Genomic DNA, 17728 nt, shown 5'->3' with positions numbered 1-17728 from the left:
GGGGTTTTTTTCTTGTCATGTCTAGTAGCCAAAGAGCCCCCCCCTTGAAAGAGGGGCCACGGATGGGGTTTTCGGGGACCCAGACAAAACTCAAATACCTCCCCCGGGAACACAAGGCCACTCGGTTTTTTTGGGTGTTTTTTTTAAAAACAATCAAACAAACAGCAACCCCCCCCTCAATATTGCTCCCTGTTTGCAGGTGGGGAGATGCCAGATCCTTAGTCAAATCCGGCAAGTTCCTATCGATGCCCATGGCAAGTCTAGGTTGGTACACAACTTCTTCATGTGTAGCCAGTTTGTACATATGATTTAACGATATTTGGAATTCATGTTTATAAATACCGTATTAGGTTTAATGACACAAAAAATGCAATTTATTTTGACATTTTATATTGCGCGCGTGCACACACACACACACATATAAAGACACCTAGACAGCATCTTAAAAAGCAGAGACATCACCTTGCCAACAAAGGTCTGTATAGTTAAAGCTATGGTTTTCCCAGTAGTGATGTATGGAAGTGAGAGCTGGACCATAAAGAAGGCTGATCGCTGAAGAATTGATGCTTTTGAATTATGGTGCTGGAGGAGATTCTTGAGAGTCCCATGGACTGCAATAAGATCAAACCTATCCATTGTTAAGGAAATCAGCCCTGAGTGCTCACTGGAAGGACAGATCCTGAAGCTGAGGCTCCAGTACTTTGGCCACCTCAGGAGAAGAGAAGACTCCCTGGAAAAGACCCTGATGTTGGGAAAGATGGAGGGCACAAGGAGAAGGGGATGACAGGACGAGATGGTTGGACAGTGTTCTCAAAGCTACAAACATGAGTTTGACCAAGCTGCGGGAGGCAGTGGAAGACAGGAGTGCCTGGCGTGCTCTGGTCCATGGGGTCACGAAGAATCGGACACAACTAAACAACTAAACAACAATAACATGACCATATATATTGCCCATATGTATATTCTTAATTATGTGTGTGTGTGTGTGTGTGTGTGTGTGTGTGTATATTCTCTTGACACCAACAGTTTTTGTCAGCCGGTATTTCTACCTGAAGAGCAGACAGACAGAAAGAAAGGAGCGACATCTGCAACAGTAGGAAAGTGGCTGCCGAGAAAGCCTTTCCTTCGGCACAAATGCATAGCGCAAACCCGTCTCCTGACACCCAGGATTCAGGGCCAAGCTCCAGGCACAGGCTGCCATAAACCAGTTTGCACTCTTGTTCATCTCATAGGAACACTGGAAATTACCTTACACCATGGCGGACCATTGGCTCAGCTGGCTCAGTGTTGTCTCCACTGCCTGGCAGTGTTTCTTCATGGTTCCTCTCTTGCGCACAAAACACCTCCCCCTTCAGCTCTTTGCTCATCCCATGAAAGATCTGATGACCATGTCTACTTCATTGTTGTTGCTGTTGTTGTTGTTGTTGTATGCCTCTGAGCGGTGCAAGATTCAAGGAGTTCCAGGTGTTCATCCCGGGTCTGAGTTTCCTTTTGGAAAGGAGACACAGCAGAGACTGGTGTCTATAGGATATATGACTTTCTTACAGACATATCTAATCTGAGATTACGATGGAGCCTTAGCATCCCAAAAGGGTTTTGCTTCTCCCATAGCCACAGCCTCAGATTCAAGCAGAAATCAGTCATGCTTTTTTCCTGCCTTTTCAGCCTGCAGCCTTTTCCCTCTAAGCTCAGGCTTTGTCCTACTAACTTAAGGTCCATTCTTAACCTGAAACTGTTCTTAACCTGAAGCACCACTTTAGAAGAGAAGAAGAAGAGTTTGGATTTGATATCCTGCTTTATCACTACCCGAAGGAGTCTCAAAGCGGCTAACATTCTCCTTCCCTTCCTCCCCCACAACAAACACTCTGTGAGGTGGGGCTGAGAGACTTCAGAGAAGTGTGACTGGCCCAAGGTCACCCAGCAGCTGCATGTGGAGGAGCGGAGAAGTGAACCCGGTTCCCCAGATTACGAGTCTACTGCTCTTAACCACTACACCACACTGGCTCTCACTTTAGCTAATGGGGCCTCCCGCTGATGCCACGCCACTGGAGCATGATTTCTGTTCTCATCCTGAAGCAAAGTTCTTAACCTGAGGTACTATTTCTGGGTTAGTGGAATCTGTAACCTGAAGCGTATGTAACCTGAAGCGTATGTAACCAGAGGTACCACTGTATATAAGAGAGGGAGGTTCACCCCCCCCCCAATGTTGATGTAATTTTGCCATCAGCATATTGTCATTTTTCACCATGAGAAGGTAGGGGTGGTGTTGGAGTTACACTACCTTGGGCAGCAGTTAGAAATGGGCCAGATTTTGCTTCATAATTCTACAAATTTATCAGTATTCCTCCACATGTACATGACACTGTTTTATCCACACTCCTATTGGCAGTCACATAATATGCCTTTTTCTTATGATGTGCTGATGACATTATTTATACTGCTCTATTTAAAGCATATAGAATTGGGCTATTAGTTACAGACCACAGTGCCAAATGGATACTGATTTTTACCCCGTAAAACTAGTCCCATCAATTATAATGTTTTATGGTTGGAGTGTTGTGCATGTTTTAGAACTTTTATCTTTCCAGTTTCATATTTGCATTTGTGTTATTCAGCAAAAATAGGGTGTGCTGTTTGCTGCTTGCTTGCTAGGTTTTTATATAGATTTATATATTTTATATATTTTGACCATATAGTCAAAATAAATTGCAATTGTTTGTCATACAGTGTTTCAGGAAAAAACTGTTGGACTATCCATGCTTACTTGAAAACTAAGTTCTATTGTGTTCAGTGGGATCACTCTCTCAAGTAAGTGTTCGAAGGACAACAGTGTGAATGCAGTGTGTGAGCCTTGGACTTTTGAGACCTATGCCCCATCTGTACTATACATTTAAAGCTGTATTGTATTATTCAACTTTAAACAGTCAAGACTTCTTCCCAAAGAATCACCTGGAACTAAAATTCTCAGAGTGGTTTAACAGTCAGTCCCTCTTCCCTGGGAATTCTGATAATTGTTTCTCTGTGTAGCAAATGGGGATCTCTTAGCAATTCTCAGCACCCTTAACATCAAACTGCATTTTGGGGGAAGTCATGACTGTTTGAAGTGGTGTGATACTGCTTTAAATGCATAGTGCAGATGGGGCCTCAGATCAAGATTTTGCTCTCTCTTTTTGTTGTTAGAAACTGATTTACTTTTGAAATTAAAGAGAACAGAATGGAATATACAGAAATGGAGGCTTTCAGCAGTCACTGGAATTTAGTGTTTATTAAAAAGGCTGTCTGGCACTCTATGTCTGCCACTCTCCTTCACTTACAATGGAAGCTGTGGTCCATTTCAAATGTTTTACATGACAAAAGGGAGACAGATCTTGAATTTCGGTAAACGGCATTGAAGCTGCTAAATAATGTATTAAAATTAAGAATTTACTTGACGGTTACTGTGGAGAAAACGATTTTTCCCCAGTTCCCAAAATAGTTATTGTAGGTGAATGGTGAGAATTTACATGACAGTTCATTAGTTGTAGGTTATATTTGTCTGCCTGGGCAGGAAGATTTTTATCTGTATACAGTGGTACCTCGCAAGACGAATGCCTCACAAGACGGAAAACTCGCAAAACGAAAGGGTTTTTGGTTTTTTGAGTTGCTTCGCAAGACGATTTTCCCTATGGGCTTGCTTCACAAGACGGAAACATCTTGCAAGTTTGTTTCCTTTTTCTTAAAACCGTTAATACAGTTGCGACTTGACTTCAAGGAGCAACTCATAGCACGCGGTGTGGTAGCCTTTTTGAGGTTTTTGAAGACTTTGGTGATTTTTGAAGCTTTTCCAAAACTTTTCCGAAACCGTGCTTCGCAAGACGAAAAAAACCGCAAGACGAAAAAACTCGCAGAACGAATTAATTTCGTCTTGCGAGGCACCACTGTATTAAGCAGGATCCTGGAGAAGAAGGGCACTTAAGAACTCTGAAAATAATGTGTTTCTCAGTTCTTTTTTTATCAGCTGAACCAAAACTTTACTCTGAGCTATTTTAGACCAGGAGGCATCAAAATGGAAAGGTCTGCCCTTGCCTCTCAGACTTCAGCCACAAAGCATAGTGGCTTCCATTGGATGAAGCTAACTGCCTTGCCAGATAAGGATATGACTAGTCCACTTTCTGCTTCCAAGAATGGTCAGCCGCACGCACTTGGAAACTCACAAGCAAACCATCATGTTGCCCCATCCCATAGCTATTCCATTGCCAATAGTGGATGTTTTCTCCATTTTCCCCTTACCTTTTAGCTTGAGCTGTGCAGCTAAATCTTATGCATGGCTAATTATAACACAAGCACTGAGTTCAAATAAACTCATTTCCAAGAAAGTGTGTTTATGGTTGTCTCCATTTCCTAGGTAGTACTTAACCCCCAACTCACAGAACTGTTTTAGGTTCACCATTTTTTAAAGTATAAAAACCATACTTTATACACCTAATCTGAAGTTTATAATTGGAAGAAGACCACTGATAGTTTTCTCTTTTCCACAGTGGCCAAGAAAATGTTCCTGGGAAGCCCATAAGTGAATATGAAGAGAACAGCCCTCTCCTGCTTCCAGTTGCCAGCAAATAGTATTTGAATCTGGAGATTCTGTAAAAAACCAAAACCAAAACACCTAGTGGTTAATGGGCAATGGTTGAAGAGTGTAATAACCACTGCATAGATTCATCAAATTATAGAGTTGGAAGAGACCAACTTCAGTTATTGTTTAATATTAAAAAGGAAACTAAGAAGCTTATAATGCACAAATGGGACGCGGGTGGCGTTGTGGGTAAAAGCTCAGCGCCTAGGACTTGCTGATCGCACGGTCGGCGGTTCAAATCCCCGTGGCGGGGTGCGCTCCCATCGTTCAGTCCCAGCGCCTGCCAACCTAGCAGTTCGAAAGCACCTTCGGGTGCAAGTAGATAAATAAGGACCGCTTAGCAGCGGGAAGGTAAACAGCGTTTCCGTGTGCTGCGCTGGCTCGCCAGATGCAGCTTGTCACGCTGGCGACGTGACCCGGAAGTGTCTGCGGACAGTGCTGGCTCCCAGCCTATAGAGTGAGATGAGCACACAACCCTAGAGTCTGGCAAGACTGGCCCGTACGGGCAGGGGTACCTTTACCTTTAATGCACAAATACTACATGGTGCATCTTTCTTAAACAAAACTGGAATAAATAAGATTCAACTAACTTTTACTCGGAGCAGATCCACTGAAATTAGTGAACATGGCTAAGTTAGGCCCATTAATTTGAGTTGGTGTAGTTTAAGTAAAGGTTGGTTGAATAGCCCTTAGATATTTAGAAGTGAGGACCAATGGGTCATTGATAATTGAACTGCATTGTGTTGGTGGATTTGGGAAGCCTTGCTTCAAATGGTTGTTCAACAGTGACATACCCTGTATTGCTTTGGCCAAGTCATGCTCTCTCACACACAGTTGTTGTGCAGGCAAGAACTGTGAATCAAGCTGTACTGAAAACTGCTATAGAAATGGATAAATAATAATAGTAATGGGAGTACTCATGGTTTGATCTCAAGATGAAACTGCTGGGAGGGCTTACAGTGAAATGTGATTAATATGGATTTTGTGATAAGACTGCAGCAGTGAGTGCAGAATTATGATTATGGTATAATATTAGCGCTTGGAAGTAAGAGGAAGAACGAAATAATATATATGAGTCGCAAGTGAATGTTGCTAAGTTCAAGCTCCCAAGCCTACTATTTTTTTTTCAAAAGGACCAAAAAGACAATGAATAGATGTACACTTTAGAGTACAAACATAATTTATCCAATTGCCTGGAGGGCGTCTGAAACATTTGAATAACCAGAAGGTCAGATAAATGGGAGAGCTATTTAAACAGATTGTCATTGACATGAGATTGCTTGGGGGACATGCAGAAACTTCAAGTTATAACAGGCTTAATAACATCACGTATACCATAGTTATTGCCATTGCACATTTAGAGCATAAGAAGAGTCTAGAGACATCACCTTGCCAACAAAGGTCTGTATAGTAAAAGCTATGGTTTTCCCAGTAGTGATGTATGGAAGTGAAAGCTGGACAATAAAGAAGGCTGATCGCCGAAGAATTGATGCTTTTGAATTATGGTGCTGGAGGAGACTCTTGAGAGTCCCATGGACTGCAAGAAGATCAAACCTATCCATTCTTAAGGAAATCAGCCCTGAGTGCTCACTGGAAGGACAAATCCTGAAGCTGAGGCTCCAATACTTTGGCTACCTCATGAGAAGAGAAGACTCCCTGGAAAAGACCCTTATGCTGGGAAAGATGGAGGGCACAAGGAGAAGGGGACGACAGAGGACGAGATGGTTGGATAGTGTTCTCGAAGCTACCAGCATGAGTTTGACCAAACTGCGGGAGGCAGTGGAAGACAGGAGTGCCTGGCGTGCTCTGGTCCTTGGGGTCACGAAGAGTCGGACATGACTAAACAACAACAACAGAGCATCCTGTTCTCACATGACTTATCCTCCATTGGTTTAAACCTCTTTTAAAGCCATCCAGTTGGTGGTCTTTGCTACATCCTGTGGGAGCAACTTTCATAGTTTTAACTATGCTCTGTGTTAAGAAGTGCTTCATTTTGTCTGTTTCAAGTCTTTCGGCTTCACTGGATGGGCCTGGGCTCTAATATTACCATACCGTCTGACTTTTTCAAGCCTGAAACTGGGACTTGCATCTTCCAGAATGCGCTCCTGGGTAAGTCACATGACCCACGCCTCACTCTTGCCTTGAAAAAGTGATTTTTTTTCAGAGCGAGAGCACAGTGCAAGAGCCCAAGATCATAGCACCCAAAATGGCCACTGTGATCTCGCATGAAAATTACTAAGAACTGTTCCAAAGCATAAAAACTCATTTGCAGCTTCCTTTCTCTTGAAAATGGGTCTCATGAAGGAGAATATGCTAGTGGATTTTGCCATAAGTGGGTTGAAATTGCAGAAAGGCTGGTTTAAATATGTCTATCAGAGCTGCCTTTCCCTTAGTTTGGACTGTTAGGGCTTACACTGCACCTGAGACATCATTGTTTATTTTAATGCCATTCACGTTAAAAATGCTTGGAGCATAATATTCTTCTTTCTTTCTCCAAACCTTTATTAGGCATTACAGATATAGACCATCTTAAAGCATCCATATGCAAAAAAATTAAAATATACACAAAGCAGTAGCCATGTAATATATACAGTATAGTAACATAAATTTTCATTGGCATGTCTTTCCACTAAACCATGCCATTCACAACTCTATAAGAGATAATATTGACAGAAACTCAGTCACCCTTGTAGTTACCTCCGGGTTAATATCAGACAGGTAGAATCTGATGTTTTCATTATGCCATGATGTTAAACTATTCAAAAGGGGGGGATAACACACATTTACATAGCTGGTTGTACAGTGGGCAATGGAAAATAATATGGTGATGAATTTATTTCCTCGGATGTAGTAAAGAAAAGAGGCATAGTTATATATGCTGCGAAGATTAGACCTGAAGCTTTTATTTAAAGATGAAGAAGGCAGAATGATAGTGATAAAAGTAGTATATCAAAGAGAAAAAAATGGTAATTGTGGGAATCTGTGCACCAAATGAAAAGAAAGCAGAATTTTAGGATAGATTGCTGGATTATAGCGACGAAAAGATTATATTATTAGGAAATCTAAATGAAGTAACATTACTTGATATGGATAGAACAGCATGAGAAAGAGAAAGCAAAGAAGAGAGATTTCCGTGAAAAAACCAGTGTCCCCAAGTAAAAACTTAGATTTGCTTTGATTAATTTTGCATACCACAATCTGGATTATTAGTATAGTACATGGAAAATAGTAGAAATGAAGAAAGGATAAGCAGTTTAACAAATAGATAAAACAGACCCGCTTAGAGGAAGATGGAAGTCTATTGGAGAAGAAAAGGAATTAGGATTAAAGAATATGGTGACATAAGTCTGTATGTAAGAACTTATGGATTTGTGGTTGTATGTATGTTTTTGGTATGGTTGTTTGTTTTCTAATATATCTTCTTTTGTTTGCAATTGTCATTTTATTATTTTGGTGACTTTACTGTTTATGTTTGTCTATTAAGTAAGAAAATTAATAAAAAGTAATTAAAAAGAAAATAAGAAAACAGTGTGTTTATTGCACATTCAAATAGAATCTGCAATTTTTATCATTTCTAGGGATGTTTAGATCTCTGCCCTTAACAAAAGCTGAGGGGGAGACGTTCAGTTGGGCTAACATAAATGTCCTGTGTTGGGCTGGAATTACTAACTTTGAGATATAAGTGATCCTGTTATCGGTTGTATTTAAACCATAGAACCTGGGGGAGCAGATTTTATTTACAGCTGACTCAATGTTTTGTTTCACAATATCCCTTAATCTAATTTGGATATTGTGATAAATATATTGATTACTAGAATTATACAGTAATTCCAAGTCAATTCCAATAGGTCTAATTTTGCTGTGTATGAGATGGAGCCATCCTTAAGTAAATGGGAAAGCAGACTTGAAGGTTGGGAACAAAAATGGCAACACAGCCAGTATTTTATAGTGTTATAGTGTTAGTCCACGCCCAATATTTCATCATGTGCGTATCTAAATCTGCAGAATTAAGAATATAATATATTCCTTAAAAGGCTGTCTGATCATCATATACATCAACAAAATTGATGAATATTGTGTGCTTTATTACACACTGGCTTATTGTATTAGACTGATTTAGGAAAGATACAAAATCCTGGCAGCTTCAGACTGCCAGAATGCATCACTTACCGGTACATTTATTTAAGTTCCTGGTTCCTGGCATTGTGCCAAGTTGCCACACAGTGCTATCCCCTATCTGATTTATGCTGCCATGAATTCAGTGCAAACCACCTTTCAGAGAAGGTCGATGACACAATAAGGATGGATAAGGAAATTTTCACAATGGCGTTATTTATCTGAAAGATGCAAGGCAGCATGTTGTTCATGATGTACAATAATGAACGGCATTCAGAAGTGAAATGGGAATTATATTATCCTCATAAAATAGGAACAAAGGAGGGTGAAGTGAAGGTGTTAAAACTGCAAAACAATCAAAGAGAAAGCACACTCAAAAGTTTCAGAAAATAAGTAATTAGACAAAAGTGTTGTGTTGCTGCCATTGCCCCACATATGTACTAGTGGTGCTTAGGACTGTTTGATGAGGCTCAGGATCTAAGAGACTGAAAACAGGAGATTCTGCTGATTCACATCACATCTGAGGCTGAAAGCCATGTCTAGTCTCCAGAGGGGAGCCAGTCCATGCTCAAAAGTAGGTCTTGAATTAGTCATGGATCACCTTCACTTGGGAGCTCCAGAATGGAACCATTCTGAGCAGGATTTGCATTTGGTGCCTAAACAGTGCTGGAGTCAAACACTGCTTCCAAATAACAACTGAGAGCACATGGTTTGCGAGTTCATTTGCAGCAGGGCTTCCATTCATCACTATTTAAATTCAGGGCCAAATACAAGCCCTACTGCTTTCTAGCAGGGGATCCACCTGGTGTCATATGGTATCTGGTGATTGGCTGGTGGGGAGGCAAGGATAAACAATTTTGAATCCCGACGCCTGGACCAAAGTGGTTCACTATACCAACTCAAATGGGGCACTAAATAGGTTGATTCCATGCAGAGATAAATATGAACGCACCTTTTTGTGTCCATCATTATTGAGCAATAATCAAAGAAATCTCAATTCATTATGCTTTGGACAAACTGTTTTAGCTGGCAGGTCTCTGGGTGCCCTCCCCCATTTCATTTTCATGTTTTCTGTGCCCCTATTCCGTTTTTGTCTTTGTTAATTATTTTATTGTGCTTGAGAGAGGATCAAATATTCATTTAGAACTTTAGGATATTCAAGGCTCAGAGTAGCTATTATAAACAGTTGGCAAAAAGCAATCTATTAGTCTCTGGTATCACATGACCAATGCTATGTATATTGAAGGGGCGGAGAAAACATGTTTAAAAATTAATTCTATTACCCTGCATGGCACCTTCATTTTCCTCTCATGCATGTATTTATCAGGGCTTCTTTTCAAAAACAGCAGTTACTTAAGCTCCCCTATCTAGCAAGAATTTATCTTCACCCATCAGTGCCGATGTCTAACTTCCATCCGCACTAATGATGGGGAGGGTATGGTTACCCAGACTCAATGAGGCAATAAATAGTTAGATATCACTATTTACTTGAAAGGTTTCCAAGTAAAATATATTAATAGTATTCTCTCCACCAAAGGCAAGTGATTTCAGTGTATTTTACATGAACAGCTGATTTAAAAAGCAGACACTGGGAGAGGGAGTAGACTCAATAACTGGACATGAATCTATGCTGTATCTATGTACTCTTTTCTTAACCAAACACTCATTTGACCTAGAAGCTTCATGGTTTTTAAGTGGTCAGAACATCTGTATAAATGTTTAGAAGAGCACTTTTGGAGTTACCATGTTGACCCTTCGTCAATAGTCAAGATTCGACAGACAACACACCTACGAGTTTATAATTCCATTACCTGGCTGTAAGGCAGTGCTTCCTTTCCCTTGTAACGTTTCTTTGAAACTACATGTGAATACACATCAAAGAAAGCATCTAATGGAAACAATGACCCTAAGATTCTGTAGTGTGAGATAAAACATTTATGTGCAGGGAGGTCACTACTCTACCTCCTTACAGTCCCGCATGCCACCCCAAAACTGGCTACAGAAGGCCATTGGTGTGAAGCACAGCGTCCTTGATTGCAGATGTGGAGAAGCAGACTGGGCAGTCAGTCATTGTTCTCATGGCTGCTTGAAAATGTTCTTTTATATTATGATCAAAGACAGGCAAAGACGAGAAAAACAATCACAAATGAAAACTGCCACTTGCAGGTCTCTGTCACAGAATGTTCTTTGGGTCTGTTAATTTCTGTTGCTCGTTGTCCACATTTCCCCTTCTTTGTGAGCTTAATAGGAACACAGGGAGCTTCTCTATACATGTCAGACTGTTGATTTATCTGGCTTAGTATTATGTGACTTACAGCAGCTCTCCAGGTTTTCAGACAAAGGAGTCTTTCCTTGCCCTACCTGGGTGTGCCAAGGATTGAGAACCGTGAACCAGGTATGGAAATGGTGAAGCTGTTCTCTATTTGATCCCAAATGGGTAGAGCAATCCAGTGGGGCTGTGTCTCCTGGCCCTGCCCCATCTATCACTGGCCCCTTGGTTCATGTTTTGGGGTCATAGGTCTGAATAGGGTCTATATGTACAGGCTTTCTTCTGATTAAAAAATCACAGGAGAGCTTGCATGCATAGAACAGACTCCCCATCCTTAAAATGTCCCCCCCCCCCATGCATGGTTATGGGCAACAAAGCTGGGGGACTGCAACAGTGGGGCAGGGATGCTTACCCCCCCTTCTGCCGCAATGTGACTACAGTCATGTGCAGAATGACCAAAGAGTGCCAGTGAAATGAACCATGAATAGAACCTGTACATTTTAAAACAGCATCCACAGCACCATCTTCGTTTTATTTTTTGGGGTAAGCACCCACAATGCACTTTCATCAGTGAGACATCAGTGGGAAATAGGGAATGGTTGCTGTGCACAACAATTTGAAATGGTGGAAGAGAATGCTTGGTACCGTAGCTTCAGAAACAAGACCCCCATGCAAAATGGTCACCGCCTGTATTTAAGAACGTAAGAAGAGACGTGCAGGATCAGTTCAGGGACTCATCCTGTTCTCACAGTGGCCAACCAGATGCCTATGGCAAACCCCGAAGCATGACTTGAGTGTTTACTTGTGATCTCCCACAACTGGTATTCAGAGCTATCCTGCCTCCAACTATAGAGGCAGAACATAGAGGTAGATGTAGAACCATGGCTAGTCGCCCTCAATAGCTCTGTCCTCCACTAATTCAATAGATTTGTAGTCATCACCCCCCTGATTGATATGGTCAGCATCCCAGTCATTCTTCCAAGGGTCACACTCATTTCACATCCAATTTCTCCTTTCCTTTGTGATCCCACAACACATGTTGAAATGCTGCAGTTCCCATTAATAAGAAGAAAAACAGAGCCAATTGTCCAGAACACATTTAAGCTTTCTTCTTTTGGAATACCCCCTTATGCTGTTATAATAACTGCATCAGAACAATGGATGTGCGGGAATTTCAGTATACAGGTCATAATACATATACATAATATACATAATACATATGGTGCAAAAGATCAAAGGTATGGGGGGAGTTTGACATTTACTGTTTAATGACTGTAAATGTGATGACTGAGATCATATCGCAATCTCCATAATCAAACATAGGTAAGAGCAAATATTTGACAATGGAGCAAATGGCTATATTCCTACAAATTGATTTTTAAAACCTGAGCAAATGTATTTCCGGGCAGCTGACAAGTACTGACTCCAGATGGCGAGGCACACACTTCAGACTCCGTAGCTATGAAACAGGTTTATGGATTTATTTTCTTTTTAAATCAGCATATTAGTCTAAGCCATTCTTCTATGAAACACACTAATTGCCAACAGTTACTAGTCACATTTTCTGCATTTAAGTGCTATTATAAAATAAGTGTCTTTGGCTACATGCATATTTTCATGGTTATGTAGGCCATAAAAATATCATTAGTAAAATTGCTACAAATATGGTTCCTTGTGGCACTTCTTTTTTATGACAAAAAAGCGGACACAATCTATTTTTGAATGAGAAAGAAGAATTCCATTGTTTGAAACTGACACTACATTTCATTGACAACTGCAAATAGCCCCCCCCAAAAAAAAAACTATCTTCTATACAAATAAAGACCAATATAACATTCTTGGATGCGCACATACTTAATGGGAGTTAGCTCTGAGCAGACACAGATAGGATTGCACTATAAAAAAACCTGATGAGTTTCATCTGCATGCCATTAGGCCCAGACTTTGCTGAGCTGCTGCCTAAAGAAGCATATTCTTTTCTCCCAAGTTCTAATTAGAAGTGCATTAAGGCTCAACTCCTCCGTTGTTCACAACCTGTGGAAATGATGTCAGAAGGTTCTCCGCTCCATGCTGTCTTCTAGAATTATAGCTGCTTGGTGCTAGCTGCTTGGTGCTTGACAGCTACAAAATGCCTTTCCAGGCCCTAGACCTGGCCCAATAGCAAAGCAGCTGACTGAAGCAGAAGTCTATCTGAGGGAGATTGCTGGGTGACTCAGTTCAGGAAGGATATTGTATGTACATCCAGGTCTCACCATGGTATAGTCCCAAAATCTTGTTTGGATTTGGAGATGGTGGTGGGAACTGTGTGTGTGTGTGAAGATAAAATTGGCTGACACTGAAGCCCTAGTTAGGAGTCTGCACATAGTCACAGTCTTAATATGGAATTTGGATGGTGATGCTTTTGAATTATGGTGCTGGATGAGACTCTTGAGAGTCCCATGGACTGCAAGAAGATCAAACGTATCCATTCTTAAGGAAATCAGCTCTGGAAGGACAGGTCATGAAGCTGAGGCTCCAATAATTTGGCCACCTCATGAGAAGAGAAGACTCCCTGGAAAAGACTCTGATGTTGGGAAAGATGGAGGGTACAAGAAGGGGACGACAGAGGACAAGATGGTTCGACAGTGTTCTCGAAGCTGCCAGCATGAGTTTGACCAAACTGCGGGAAGCAGTGGAAGACAGGAGTGCCTGGCGTGCTCTGGTCCATGGGGTCACGAAGAGTCGGACACGACTAAATGACTAAACAACAACAACAACAAGCAGACTTTCTGTTGGGATGCTGTTCAGTTTTTGCAGGTTTCATAAGAACATAAGGGAGTCCCGATTGATTAGGTGAAACACCCATCCAGAACATGGTCCTGCTGTTCTCACCGTAGTCAACAAGATTCCTGTGGAAAACCTGCAAATAGGACCAGTAGTGGTGTGTGGGTTGCCAGTGCCCGGGGCTGCGTGGAGGGTGGGTGGGTGGGAAATGGACGGAGTACACATGCGTATTCAGCTGCCTAACAGCATCCATGTAACCCAGGAGATAGGAGCCGCAGAGATAAGAAAAGATGGGTTGCTCTGTTGTTTGGAGAGGTCACTTCCTGGTTCAGTTAGAGAAGCCGTTTTAAATGGAGCCCAGCAACGAAAGGACACAGCTGTACTGAGGCAGCACCTGGTGTTGAAATTTTGCACCCCTAACAATTTTGCACCCAGGACAACCGTCCCTGTGCCACCCCCCACCCCCCGCTATGCTGCCACTGAGTGGGACTTGAATAGTGCCCTTGTGGTTCCCAGCATATTGCCTCAGACAATGGAGACAGAACATAGCCACCATTTCAGGCCACACCAAGGCCTTTGGGGAGGGAGAAACACAATGGCCGATTCTCTGCTTTTCGAAAACAAAATGATAATTGCTTTTCAAGGGGAGTTTGAGAAGCCTCATTTTGCGTGAAGTGATGCTTCAGGAACTGCCTTCTCTTGATTCCAGGACAGGAATGAATGTTTTTTATCGAGTGATTCATGTTCGCTTTGCTTTACATCCACCTGGGAAAGATAGAAAATGATTTTCTTGATTTAGCCAGACAGTGGAAACAAATGGCAACTTTCTGCATGGATGCAATTTTCCCAACGTCCCATGTGAAGGTGGCTCTAATTATATAGGGAGCAAGCAGTGTCCATGCTGAATGTTACCAGTTGCAGTTTCCTTTCAGCTGCAGAAATTACCTGAAGTGCATCTGGTAAAAACAATGCAGTTTGCTGTTCAGCAGAAAACCAAACCTTATTTTATTTTATTTTATTTTTATTTATTTATTACGTTTATATACCAGCTTTTCTTTCAAGGAGCTCAAGGTGGTCACATGGTTTTCCTCCTCCCCATTTCCTTCTCACAACAATCCTGTGAGGTAAGTTAGGGTAAGAAATGGTGACTAGCCCAAGTTCACTCAGCAAGCTTGATGGGTAAATTCAAACCCTGTTCTCACAGGTCTTAGTTCAACACTCTAGCCATTATGCCATACTGGTTTTACTTTGTTATGGCATGGAAGAAACAATATGAAACTTAATGAGAAACCTTTCTAATCTCATTCTTATTTCCCATGTGATACCAGTCGAAATAAGCAACATGGGAACTGACTTGTTTATTTCTGATCAGATCATGGAAATGTTATTCTAGAATAGTTTCGGTTTACTGGAAAATGTAATGCTATATTTCACTAGTAACTAGATTAAACTCCACAGTGTATTCAGCTGTACTACACAGCAGCCCCATACTTTATGACAGCTCTCCCCCCCCCAAAAAGGATTGATCTTTATTTTGATATTACTGCGCAATAGAGGGATCAATGGAAAACCATGGTGATCAATAGACAGGGTGCTGTACATTCATCCCTGCTATTGTTCATTCACATATCTGGCGGAATTTTTCTATTCATCAAAGCCTGACAAAGAAAGCATGATTCCTTTCAAAGATGTGCTTAGAGATATAGCAGAACACAAGCCATCTGACGGGGCATAAATCAGCCACTCTTCATCTGCATTCACTTGCCCATTTTTCAGCCTGAGACATGTTTTGATAAATGGCAGCTCACGTCCTTAAACTGGCATGCCGGTGTTGAAAAATTACCGTTACAGTGGTACCTCAGGTTAAGTACTTAATTCGTTCCGGAGGTCCGTACTTAACCTGAAACTGTTCTTAACCTGAAGCACCACTTTAGCTAATGGGGCCTCCTGCTGCCCCTGCACCGCCGGAGCATGATTTCTGTTCTCATCCTGAAGCAAAGTTCTTAACCCGAGGTAGTATTTCTGGGTTAGCGGAGTCTGTAACCTGAAGCGTATGTAACCTGAAGCGTATGTAACCCGAGGTACCACTGTACAGGAAAAGCCTGTATTCTTATGAACACTGTGCAATACTCCCTTGGAGGTGGGATGCAGAGAAGATATCAGATGACTTATAACTCAAATGTATTCCATTGAAATGGCACATTGTTTCAAATAGCCTACTTCCCCTCCAAAGAAACAGACTTGACACTATGAATGGATGGCTCAGGGTGAGATGCTTGTGGAGAGAAATGGACTGACATTCTATTAGTGTCCTGATCCAAGGTGATTTCTGCCATAAAAAGGTAATGCCGGCTCAAGCAAGATGGAGACCAGTAAGCCGAGGGCTCCAGAACTGACTGGGAACTATGGCAAGGTCAGGACAAGGGCTGAGGTGTTGATTCAGCATTCTCGAGGTTTAGGACCACAGTTAGCAAACCTTCACCTGAGATGAAAGGAACAAGTACTGTCTCAGTACCTAGACTAGGTTGTCAAAATCAGACACTAGCACAGAACACCAATAATATAATTTTCAAAACAAGCAAGAAAGCCAAGCAGCCCAGAGCTAAAACGAATCAACAAGTTAAAACAGATGAAACCCCAGGAAAAGTCTGTAACCTGAAGCGTATGTAACCTGAAGCATATGTAACCTGAAGCGTATGTAACCTGAGGTACCACTGTATTCTGGTCAACGGGATCTGCAGTTGAAAATAAATAAAATTGGGGAGTTTTAAAATAAAAAAAATACAAACCATCTGCGATAGTCATTTCATGCCATTATTTGCTTGTGAGCTCGGCGATCATTAACTTAACAGGCAGTTCTAGAACATAAAAACTTTGCAGGTCCCATTGGGCGAGGCCCTCCTTTAGATGCAACATGCGAGCAATCTACAGACAAGCGGAGAGCATAACGAAGGATTGATCCACACCCCCAAACAAGGCAAATTAGACCAGTCTGTGGAGAAACTGGAAATAAGGATCACAGCAATGGTGAGCAGTAAAAGGGAAAGTGTCAGGTATAATTGCTTAGCATTCTGGCTTTCGGTGGTGCAACATTAAGAGAAAGCAATTCACTTGCCTTTGATAGCAATGCAGCGCATTGTGGCCATACCAGGAACAGAAAATTCTTGTCGTTAACAGCATGCCAGCTGTAACAGTTATCTCTACTGGCATTTCGCAGTGCCCTCTGGCACTCCAAGTATCACACTCGGCTGCCATTTCCCTGGGCCGTTCCATCCAAGTATGTAAGTGTATAGGGAGGGAAATAGAATTTACTGCTCTCTGTAACTCCACAATGAGTCTAATAATATTAGATGGGGCCAAAGGCACTCTATTCGATTGTAATCTTTGCACTTTATTGCAGTCAGGAGGTTCTGGCTAATAGGGCCGCTTTAACCTGGATGCTGGTCAGTGTGGGGACGTGTGAACGTTCCGGGTTGTGAACTAGTTTTGGAAGCCGAACAGGGCTTCCACGGCTTCCGATTCAGAAGCCACACTTTTGGTTTGGGAAGTTGAATGGATTCTGTTAGACTTCCAAGGTATGACTGTATGGATGTCCTGTTCAATAATAATAATAATAATAATAATAATAATAATAATAATAATAATAATAATAGAATAGGACATCCCTATTTTCACATTATTATTATTATTATTATTATTATTATTATTATTATTATTATTATTATTTTATACCCTGCTCATCACACTGGGTTGCCTCAGCCACTCTAGGCGGCTTCCAACACATATAAAAACATAAAACCTTAAACCTTAAAAAAAACTTCCCTATAGAGGGCTGCCTCCAGATGTCTTCTACATTTTGTATATTTAATTATCTCCTTGGCTGGGGGCTGGGTGGGGTGGGTATCACATATTTCCATACCCTGTAATGTTTCTCCGATGAAAATAGGGACGTTCTAAGGAAAAGCGGGACA

General features: G+C 41.5%; 1 long non-coding RNA gene across 1 annotated transcript in view; it reads left to right on the top strand.

The window, feature by feature from the left end:
* The first annotated feature begins 11 nt into the window (after positions 1-11).
* LOC309514401 overlaps positions 12-17728 on the top strand; it is a 32575-nt gene continuing 14858 nt past the window's right edge. The window contains exons 1-4 of the long non-coding RNA XR_014211965.1: positions 12-264; positions 2728-2808; positions 4518-4598; positions 6617-6718. This is a non-coding gene — a long non-coding RNA (uncharacterized lncRNA). The remainder of the gene's footprint in view (positions 265-2727; positions 2809-4517; positions 4599-6616; positions 6719-17728) is intronic.

This window comes from Podarcis vaucheri (assembly GCF_965113315.1).
Source record: "Podarcis vaucheri genome assembly, chromosome: 11".
Lineage (NCBI taxonomy): Eukaryota > Metazoa > Chordata > Lepidosauria > Squamata > Lacertidae > Podarcis > Podarcis vaucheri.
Note: the sequence above shows the minus strand (reverse complement) of the source record. Positions and strands in the feature narration are given on the sequence as shown.